This window comes from Rhinopithecus bieti, unplaced genomic scaffold (assembly GCF_001698545.2).
Source record: "Rhinopithecus bieti isolate Rb0 unplaced genomic scaffold, ASM169854v2 scaffold_68516, whole genome shotgun sequence".
In the NCBI taxonomy this organism is placed as follows: domain Eukaryota; kingdom Metazoa; phylum Chordata; class Mammalia; order Primates; family Cercopithecidae; genus Rhinopithecus; species Rhinopithecus bieti.
The window spans coordinates 374,696-385,610 of NW_016825834.1; the positions used below are offsets into that span (position 1 = coordinate 374,696).

The 10,915-nt window shown below is 41.6% G+C and overlaps 1 pseudogene; it reads left to right on the top strand.

Moving 5' to 3' along the window:
* Window positions 1–9,102: 9,102 nt before the first annotated feature.
* On the top strand, window positions 9,103–10,174 carry LOC108522753 (transcription factor Spi-C-like; annotated as a pseudogene).
* The last annotated feature ends 741 nt before the right edge of the window (window positions 10,175–10,915 follow it).

A 10,915-nucleotide genomic window follows, 5' to 3' on the forward strand; every position in this document is an offset into this window, starting at 1 on the left:
AAAAAAAAAAAAAAGAGAGCCCTGAAAACATTCAGAAAAGAGGAAAACAGGATTTTCTGACACGTTAGGTACATGGGATTGCCAAAATAATGTTCAGTCTTCTTTAGGTTATATTTTGTGAATAGTACTAATATATGTTCCAAAATTGTATGGGATTTCTAAAGTAGTATGTGCTATCAATTATAATTACAGTTATTAAATTATTATTGTAAACCACAGAAATAACCAGATTTCCTTGTATAAAGCTACTAATCTGAGTAGAACAAAAATTAATTAAATACCAAGAAAATACTGTCAGATTTTCATATTAAACCAGCTGATAGGCCGGGCACGGTGGCTCATGCCTATAATCCCAGCACTTTGGGAGGCCGAGGCAGGTGGATCATGAGGTCAGGAGTTCAAGACCAGCCTGACCAACATGGTGAAACCCCGTCTCTACTAAAAATACAATAAAAGCCAGGCATGGTGGCACATGCCTGTAGTCCCAGCTACTTGGGAGGGTGAGGCAGGAGAATTGCTTGAACCCAGGAGGTGGAGGTTGAAATGAGGCAAGATTGTGTCATTGCACTCCAGCCTGGGCGACACAGTGCCCATCTCATAAAAGAAAAAAACAAACAACAAAAAAAAACAGCTGATACTGAAATTGTTTAAAACATTATAACCAAAGCTTGGTTCTATATTCCCGGGAAGACAAAGTTTCACATACATTTGTTCACCTGGTGGACCATTTAAACATTTTATAAAGGGATTTCATTCAATTGTTATTTTCAATGTATGTTTTCTGGTTGTATAAAAGCTTTCCCATGCAAGAGGGCTGATGTTATAACAGTAGACTATTATGCTACAGTGTATTTTCACCAAGTGAAAAAAAAAGCTTTTTTTGTGGTTTGGATCTTCTGAAAACATCAGAGAAAGACTGTCCTTGTCATCCACACTACAACAAAACTTCAGAAACTTGGGCTTTGGGTTTATGATTTCACAACTGAGAAGGGTCCCGGGTCCCTCCACACTGTTGGAACTGTGCATCCATTGGAACCCTTGAGGTAAAGTCGACCAGGGAAATGTCTCCCAAGAAGCAGATGGCATCCTTGATATGAACAGTTTTTCCCTAATTCACAGGTTAAGACTTCTACTGTCATGAAACTCTTATCTTTGAATATTTTTTCTTTCTTTCTTTCTTTTTTTTTTTTTGAGACGGAGTCTCGCTCTGTCACCCAGGCTGGAGTGCAGTGGCCAGATCTCAGCTCACTGCAAGCTCCGCCTCCCAGGTTCACGCCATTCTCCTGCCTCAGCCTCCCGAGTAGCTGGGACTACAGGCGCCGCCACCTCGCCCGGCTAGTTTTTTGTATTTTTAGTAGAGACGGGGTTTCACCATGTTAGCCAGGATGGTCTCGATCTCCTGACCTCGTGATCCGCCCGTCTCGGCCTCCCAAAGTGCTGGGATTACAGGCTTGAGCCACTGCGCCCGGCCTGAATATTTTTTCTTATGCTCCTATGAACAATAGAAGTGGGAAAAGGGTCTGTTATGTGCATTAATGTGGTATACTTTTATTGTGAAGGAGTTTGCAGCCAGCCTTATACATGGATACCCTTGTACTTTGACTGATAAAAGATGAAGGCCCAATGTAGGTAAGAAATTTTATGGTACATACGTTGCCTCATAATCAGTCAAAAACAAAACATTTGTTCATTCCTCTTAACCCACATCATAGGTTAAAGAAAACACTGCCAGGAGGCCTTCACTCTTCTAAAAGGGCATCATTTGTTAGGTTCTTTTTCCGTGGTTTAAAGTAAAAGAAGCAACGATTAGAAATATATCCCTCAGGCCAGGTGGGGTGGCTCATGCCTGTAATCCCAGCACTTTGCGAGGCCAAGGCGGGCAGATCACCTGAGGTCCGGAGTTAAAGACCAGTCTGGCCAATATGGTGAAACCCCGTCTCTACTAAAAATACAAAAATTAGCTGAGCGTGATGGTGGGTGCCTGTAATCCCAGCTACTCAGGAGGCTGAGGCAGGAGAATCACTTGAACCGGCGAGGCAGAGGTTGCAGTGAGCCGAGACTATTGTGCCATTGCACTCCAGCCTGAGTGAGACTCTGTCTTGAAAAGAAAAGAAAAGAAAAGAAATGTATCCCTCATGATAGGCTCTGTAGCAAACTCTACTGTAAAGGCTACAGTTACACAACAAACTTTAAATTCTTTTGTGAAAGTTATGACAGAATTGGCTGAACAAGGAAATATCTGCAGCTGCTGGCACTTTTGGCCTATGGAGAAATACATCACATAAAGATTATAAAAATTCAGTGGTAGGGGATTAACAAAGAGACTGTCTAGTTAAATAAGTAAACTCTTTAGCTCATTCTTTGATCTATTTGATTTTAGGAGGTTTGGTTTTTGGGGGACCTTGGGTCAGGAGCATACTCCAAACTCTTGCTGTTATCCTCCCAATAGTCATAATCATAGTCTCCCTGGTGTGCTGTTTTCTCTCAAAGGTTTTAAATGCTTGCATGAAGCTGTCTCTAAAATGTCATATGGTCTCTCTTCAACTGGAATAATTGGAGCTGAAAGAAATGTGCAACCATGAGGACACTGTAACCTACAAATGACGTGCTGCAACCGGATATACAAAATGATGGTAACTGAGAGTGGCACTAAGGCCTTAACTTTTGGTCGCGTTCTTCACTTAGGTAAGAAGGGGGAATTTTTGTAAACAAAATTCTGGGAGCCCATCGTTTTCGACTAAGCTCATGCACTAGGCCCCAACAGACCAAACCAAACCAAACCAAAAGAAAGTCGGTTGTGCTAAGACTTTAAGGAAACACATGAATCCTAGAACAGATCAGGTTTTGCTTTTTCTTCTGCAAATCTCTATGACAAACATTCTTGACAGCATGGGTATCTACCCTTTGAGGTTCCCATTAAATCTTTTAACCAAATTCATTCCCTCTTGCCTAGAGACCATCAAGCTCCAGATGATCATGCAACAAAGGTTCCAGCTAGTTCCAGGTGAAGACACCCCCTGGTCATCAAAAAGCTACCCTGCCTTCACTAGACAGAACAGGGCGAGAGTTCTGTGATCCCCAATAGGTAAGGACTATGCCCTGAGTCAGCATGAAGCATGTACAGAAAAAAGACCACCTGTCCCTCTGCTTCCCAAAAAGATTTATGAGGATCACGTCTCTTGGTGGGGAGATGAGGCAGGAAAACAGAGCCTGGAGGCAGGGAACATAAGGCCCATTCTCACTTCAGCTATTACAGGAACTATCCTCTCCATAGGGCGTAAGCCAAGTAAATGACTTTGTAACTTTACTTCATCATCTCTATTTACATAGTGTGTTCCCCAAGTAGAGGGTATTTCAACTCCCAAAAATTCTGTAATGGGGCCATCCCACACTGTGTAGTGTACTTTCATTTCCAATAAATCCTTCATTTCTTCCTTGTTTTGTGCATTTTGCCCACTTCTTTGTTCAAGAGGCCAAGAACCTGGACACTCTCCTTCCTTAATACTGGTGCCCTGCTCTTTGTTCCAAAGGCAACTCAAACAGGTCTCTGCCAGTGCAGCCGGGGCTCAGCGTTTCTTCCAGGTACTTGCTCCAGTGTCACTCTTAGAAGTGGTTTTCTCAGTAAGCACTTCAAACTCATCAAATACAGACATTTCCTTTAAGACACTGTACAGTATCTAAGTAGGAAGAAATTTCTAGTTCAACTACACATTGCACCTCAAGGTAACATCTGCCTTCAATGATTCAGGTCCTGCAGAAAGGTCTGGGTCATCCATTGAGATAGCTCCTCCCTTATAGTAAATTTCCTGTTGGATATTTCACCCCTACTCCACTCCCATTATCATTTTAACTGTCTTGTTCCTACCAGGCTCTCTATGGTCACATTTGTCATCAGATATGTGCTAATGAACTTGAATCTTAAAAGAAAGATCCCAATTTGTAATCTCATGAATTTTTTCCCTCCCATCCTATATAAATTTGTAGATGCAAATGAAAATGAGAAAAGAAATACCTGGCCGGGTGCAGTGGCTCACACCTGCAATCCCAGCACTAGGAAAGGCCCAGGTGGGTGAATCACTTGAGCCCAGGAGTCCCAGACCAGCCTGAGCAATATAGCGGAACCCCATCTCTACAAGAAATGCAAAAACTTAACTGGGTGTTTTGGCAAGCACCTGTAGTCCCAGTTACTCCAGAAGCTGAGGTGGGAGGATCGCTTGAGCTCAGGAGGTTGAGGCTACAGTGAGCTGTGATCAGACCACTGCACTCCAGCTTGGGCAACAACGTGAGATCCTGTCTCAGAAAAAGAAAGAAAGAAATACCATCCAACTTCACTAGACAGCATTCAAGATTAAAGGCCAGTAGGCCGGGCGCAGTGGCTCATGCCTGTAATCCCAGCACTTTGGGAGGCCGAGGTGGGCGGATCACGAGGTCAGGAGACCGAGACCATCCTGGCTAACATGGTGAAACCCCGTCTCTACTAAAAAAAGAAAATGCAAAAAATTAGCCGGGCGTGGTGGCGGGCGCCTGTAGTCCCAGCTACTTGGGAGGCTGAGACAGGAGAATGGCATGAACCCAGCAGGCGGAGCTTGCAGTGAGCCGAGATCACAGCCACTGCACTCCAGCCTGGGTGACAGAGCAAGACTCCGTCTCAAAAAAAGAAAAAAAATAGAAATAAAAATAAAATAAAATAAAGGCCAGTAGATGTTACTTCTTTTTGTTTAAGTGTCTAAGTCACGGATCTTTCTTCAGCTAAAAAAAAAAAAAGGTCCTGTTGTTGGCTGGGGAGGTGGCTCACACCTGTGAGGCCCAGGCAGGGTGATCCCTTTGAGCTCAAGAATTCGAGACCAGCCTGGGCAACATGGTGAAACCCAGTTTCTACTAAAAATACAAAAATTAGCCATGTGTGGTGGTGCATGCCTGTAATCCCAGCTACTCTGGAGGCTGAGGCACAAGAATCGCTTGAACCCGGGAGGTGGAGGTTGCAGTGAGCCGAGATCGTACCACTGCACTCCAGCCTGGGTGACAGATCGAGACTCTCCCTCAAAAACAAAAACAAAAAAATTCTGTTATCTATGAAATACCATAAATATTGTGCTACAGTTGACTTTTTAAAAATGATACAATGCTGGGCGCGGTGGCTCACGCCTGTAATCCTAGCACTTTGGGAGGCCGAGGTGGGCAGATCACGAGGTCAGGAGATCTAGACCGTCCTGGCCAACATGGCAAAACCCTGCTTCATCCTGTTTTTGTATTTTGTAAAAATACAAAAAAATTAGCTGGGCTTGGTGGCATGTGCCTGTAATCCCAGCTACTCAGGAGGCTGAGGCAGGAGAATCACTTGAACCAGGGAGTCGGAGGTTGTAGTGAGCCGAGATCATGCCACTTCTTTCCAGCCTGGCAACAAAGACTCCATCTCAAGAATAAAAAATAAATAAAAATGATACAAGGCAAGACTCTGTCTCAAAAAACAGAACAAAAAAAGATTCAAGGCCGGGTGTGATAGCTGATGCCTATAATCCCAATACTTTGGGAGGTCAAGGTAGGCAGATCATTTAAGCCTAAGAGTTCGAGACCAGCCTGGGCAACATGATAAAAACCCGTCTTTACAAAAAATACAAAAATTAACTAAGCTTTTGGTGGGCACCTGTAATCCCAGCTACTGGGGAGGCTAAGCTGGGAGGATTGCTTGAGCCTGGAAAGTCGAGGCTGGAGTGAGCCATGATTGCGCCACTGCACTCCAGCTTGGGCGACAGAGCGAGAATGTTTCGATCAAAAAACAAAACCAAAACCTTTTCAGATGTTTCCTGGCCTTTTATTTTAAATTAAACCCATTCAGTTTTTGTTGGAAAAGTAATATATAATCATTTTTAAATTGGCAAAGGTACTCACTTCAGCAGCACAAACACTAAAATCGGAATGATACAGAGAAAATTATCATGAATGACATGCAAATTTGTGAAGCCTTCCGTATTTTGCTGTAGCACTGTAGGATGACTATAGTTAACAGTTATATATTATAGTTTCAAGTAGCTAGCTGGAGGGTATTGAATGTTCCAACACAGAGAAATGATAAGTGTTTGAGATGATGGATATGCTAAATACACTGATCTGATCACATATATGTGTCACAACATCACTATGTATCCCATAAGTATGTTAAATATTATGTGTCAATTTAAAAATTTTAAAAGTAAAAAAACCCCATAAAATTGGAAAAGAAAGAAACCTAGAAAGACAAAAAATATAAGCCATATTCTACCATCCAAAGGTAATACTTATAAATCTCATTGCATTTTACACATCTTAACTTCCTATCTATGAAAATTAGTTTTTTATTACATTTTAATTTTCATTATCACCAAAATAATCATATGGAAAGGTACATAGTATAAAAAGTTTCCCAATTTCCCCCACAACAGCATTTCTGAGTGAAACACTGTTATCCCTCTAGACAGTTTTATGTATCTATTAAACATATTTTCTTTTTCTTTTCCTTTTTTTTTTTTTTTTTTTTTGAGATGGAGTCTCGCTCTGTCGCCCAGACTGGAGTGCCGTGGCACGATCTCGGCTCACTGCAACCTCCGCCTCCCGGGTTCAAGCAATTCTCCTGCCTCAGCCTCCTGGGTAGCTGGGATTCCAGGCGCCCACCACCATGCCCAGCTAATTTTTGTGTTTTTAGTAGAGATGGGTTTTCACCATGTTGGTCAGGCTGGTCTCCAACCCCTGACCTCGTGATCCACCTGCCTTGTCCTCCCAAAGTGCTAGGATTACAGGTGTGAGCCACCTTGCCCGGCCCTATTAAACATATTTTCAAACTTTTTGAATAAATAGGTTTTTGTTTGACTCAAAAAATAATTACGTTTCTTGTTTTTTGTTTGTTTGTTTTTTTGAGACAGAGTCTCACTCTGTCGCCCAGGCTGGAGTGCAGTGGCCAGATCTCAGTTTACTGCAAGCTCCGCCTCCCAGGTTTACGCCATTCTCCTGCCTCAGCCTCCTGAGTAGCTGGGACTACAGGCGCCCGCCACCTCGCCCAGCTAGTTTTTTTGTTTGTTTGTTTGTTTGTTTGTTTTGAGACGGAGTCTCACTCTGCCGCCCAAGTTGGAGTGCAGTGCCCGGATCTCAGCTCACTGCAAGCTCCGCCTTCCGGGTTTACGCCATTCTCCTGCCTCAGCCTCCCGAGCAGCTGGGACTACAGGCGCCTGCCACCTCGCCCGGCTTTTTTTTTTTTTTTTTTTTTTTGTATGTTTTAGTAGAGACGGGGTTTCACCGTGTTAGCTAGGATGGTCTCGATCTCCTGACTTCGTGATCCGCCCGTCTCAGCCTCCCAAAGTGCTGGGATTACAGGCTTGAGCCACCGCGCCCGGCCGAGAAGCATACAATTTTGAAGTTTATATCTCCAAAATGATACTTTATAAAAATTTAACCCCTTTGACTCTTAGTCTTCTCATTTGTGAAAGGTAAATAATAAAGAATTTCTGTTCCTAGTAATAGTAACTTGTGGCAAAACAATACCCTGACATACAAACATGGAAAAACTGGGCAAAACGTAATCTGTTTAAGGCACCGAGAGCCATTAAGGCAGTGAGACCAGCAAAAAGGGAAGCACCAAGGAGGGAGCTTAACTTTTTAGTAAAGTCGATTCCACTTGGGATGTTTGCCAATTTGTTGGCAGAGGTTGGGAGTCACAGAGGTTTAAGTGTCTGAGAGACCATTTATTAAACTGCTAAAAGAAGAAATAGAAAATTTGAATAGTGTTATACCTACTGAATAAATTGTGTTTGTAATAACAAAAACGATGGTCATGAAAGCCTTCCCACAAAGAAAACTCAGGCCCATTTAGTTTCACTGGTGAGTTCTACAGGCATTTAAGAAAGAAACAATGCCACTCTTTTGTTTTCTTTTGTTTTTTGAGCAAGGTCTCATTCTGTCACCCAGGCTGGAGTGCAGTGGCTTGATCATGGCTCACTGTAGCCTCAACCTCCTGGGCTCAAGTGATCCTCCCACTCAGTCTCCTGAGTAACTGATATTCACTGTTAGTCTTCCAACTTAATGCTCTTTTTTCTTTTCCTTTTTAAAAAAGCTTTTTCTTTTTTTGTAGAAATGGAGATTCACTATGATATTATAGGTGCATTAAGTATTTTTATTTTTTATTTTTTGTAAAGACCAGGCGGGTCTTGAACTCCTGGGCTCAAACAATCCTCCCACCTCAGCCTCACAAAGCATTGGGATTACAGGTGTGTGCCACTGCATCTGGCCGAAACAGTACCAGTCTTAGGCAAACCGTTCCAGAGAAGATAAAAGAAAGGACACTTTCAGCTCTTTTTATGAGGACAGCTTGATAGCAAAACTTAACAAAAACATTACACTATAGGAAAATTGTAGACCAATATCTTTTGTGACTATAGGTGCAAAATCCTTTACTAAATACTGGCACACTAAATCCACCAATATATAAAAAGACAACACATTAATCAAGTTAGGTTTATTCTAGGAATAATAAATTGGTTAACACGAGACTATCAACTAATATACTACATCAACAGAATAAAGAATAAAATAATATGATTACCTCAATAGATGTAGGAAAAGCTTTTGACAATATTCAGTAACAATTCATGATAAAACTCTTCAGTACACTAAAAATAGAAGGAAACTTCCTTAATGTGATAAAGTTTATCCGTATAAAATTTACAGCCACTGTGATATTTAATTATTCCCTGAGATTAAGAATGAGATAACAATACTTGCTATTACCAATTGTATTCAACTTTGTACTGAAGAGCGTAGCTAGTACAATAAGGCAAGAAAAGGAAATGAAAATCATAAAATTGGCCAAACGTGACCGTTATTAAAATGGCAGGTTACAGGTTAGGCAAGCGGGAGGCAGACATGTGTTTCAGGGGATGGGAAGGCTATTTCCACCGTTTGCAAGTGGGTGCTGCATTGGACACTGATGGAAAGAACCATCACGCTGGAAAATAATTTTTTATTTTCATGACAGCCTACCATTGAATTTACAATTCTGATATTAATGAAATATCTCTATAAAAGGTTGAAGTGTTTTCCCACAATTGCCAAGGAACAAAATAGTCAATTTATTAATGAAACATGATGTGTGTTGAACAAGACAAGCTGGCTCAAGCATTTGAGGATGCTTTTGAGGTACTGAGGCAACATTCAACTGGAGATCTTCAGTACTCACCAGATTACAAAAATTACCTGGCTTTAATCAATCATTGTCCTCATGTCAAGGGAAATTCCTGCTGCTATGGAGAGTTGCCTACAGAGGAACCTGTCTATAATTGGAGAATGGTAATCAATAGTGCTGCGGTCTTCTATTTTGAAGGAAATATTCATCAATCTCTGCAGAACGTAACTGAAAACCAGCTGGTACAACCCACTATTCTCCAGCAAAAGTGGAGAAAGGCAAGAAGAAGCTCTGACTGTTTGAATACCTTCACGAATCCCTGTGTAATCCGGAGATGGCACCTTGTATTCAGTGGGTAGATAAAACCAAAGGCATCTTTCCGTTTGTATCAAAAAAACAAAGGAAAACTTGCCGAGCTTTGGGAGGCGGGGGGGAAAGACAATCGGGAGACCACGACTTATCAGAAAATGGCCAGGGCACTGAGAAATTATGGAAGAAGTGAGGAAATTACCAAAATCCAGAGGAAGCTGACTTACCAGTTCAGTGAGGCCGTTCTCCAAAGACTCTCCATCTTATTTCTTGGAAAAAGAGATCTTCTACTCGCAATGTGTTCAACCTGATCAAGAATATCTCAGTTTAGGCCGGGCGCGGTGGCTCAAGCCTGTAATCCCAGCACTTTGGGAGGCCGAGACGGGCGGATCACGAGATCAGGAGATCGAGACCATCCTGGCTAACATGGTGAAACCCCGTCTCTACTAAAATACAAAAAACTAGCCGGGCGACCTGGCGGGCGCCTGTAGTCCCAGCTACTCAGGAGGCTGAGGCAGGAGAATGGCGTGAACCCGGGAGGCGGAGCTTGCAGTGAGCTGAGATCCGGCCACTGCACTCCAGCCTGGGCGACAGAGCGAGACTCCGTCTCAAAAAAAAAAAAAAAAAAAAAAAGAATATCTCAGTTTAAATAACTGCAATGCAAATTATAATGATACATATGCCAGTTACCATGAGCTAAATCACCATGATTGCTAAATATGCTCTCGTATTTCATGGTTTCCTGGCATCGGAAATCCCTACAAGTTTTAAGGATTTCTCACCATCTCTTTTTTCCTTCCTCTGAAGGAGTTTAGGATTTTTTCTCTTAAAGCAAATACTAAAGAGAAAAAAAAAACCAATTAACTTTATTTGTGGCTTTTATCAAGAGCATATGTAATCTATACTAACTCAGTGGGAAATTCTGCCAAAGAGCAGCTTTCTTTTTAATACTCTATGAAGATTCAATGAACAACTTTATTGTTTCAAATGATTAAGCCCATTTGAAAGTATAGACTAAATGTCCTTGCTTGCTCTTACTATTCTCTCTCTTTTTAAAATGTTTATTTTTTTATTTTATTATTTTTTTGAAAGAGGTGTCAGCCAAGATAATTTTCTGTTTTTATGGATTTAGGAGTACAAGTGCAGTTTTGTTGCATGGATATATTGCGTAGTGGTAAAGCATATCGCATAGCATCCTCATCACCAGAATAATGAACATCGTACCCAATAGTAGGATTTCATCCCTCATTCCCCACCCATCTCCCACCTTTTGGAGCCTCCAGTGTCTATTCCTCCACTCTGTATGTCCATTGCTAAGCTCCCAACTATACTCATTTTATTTTATTTTAAAAATTGTTTTCTTTTTCTACATGCTTCAATGGATGCAAACTCTTATCATTTTTTCTTTTCCTTTCACAGACAGTGACTTCAATTTTTTTTTTTTTTTTTTTTTTTTTT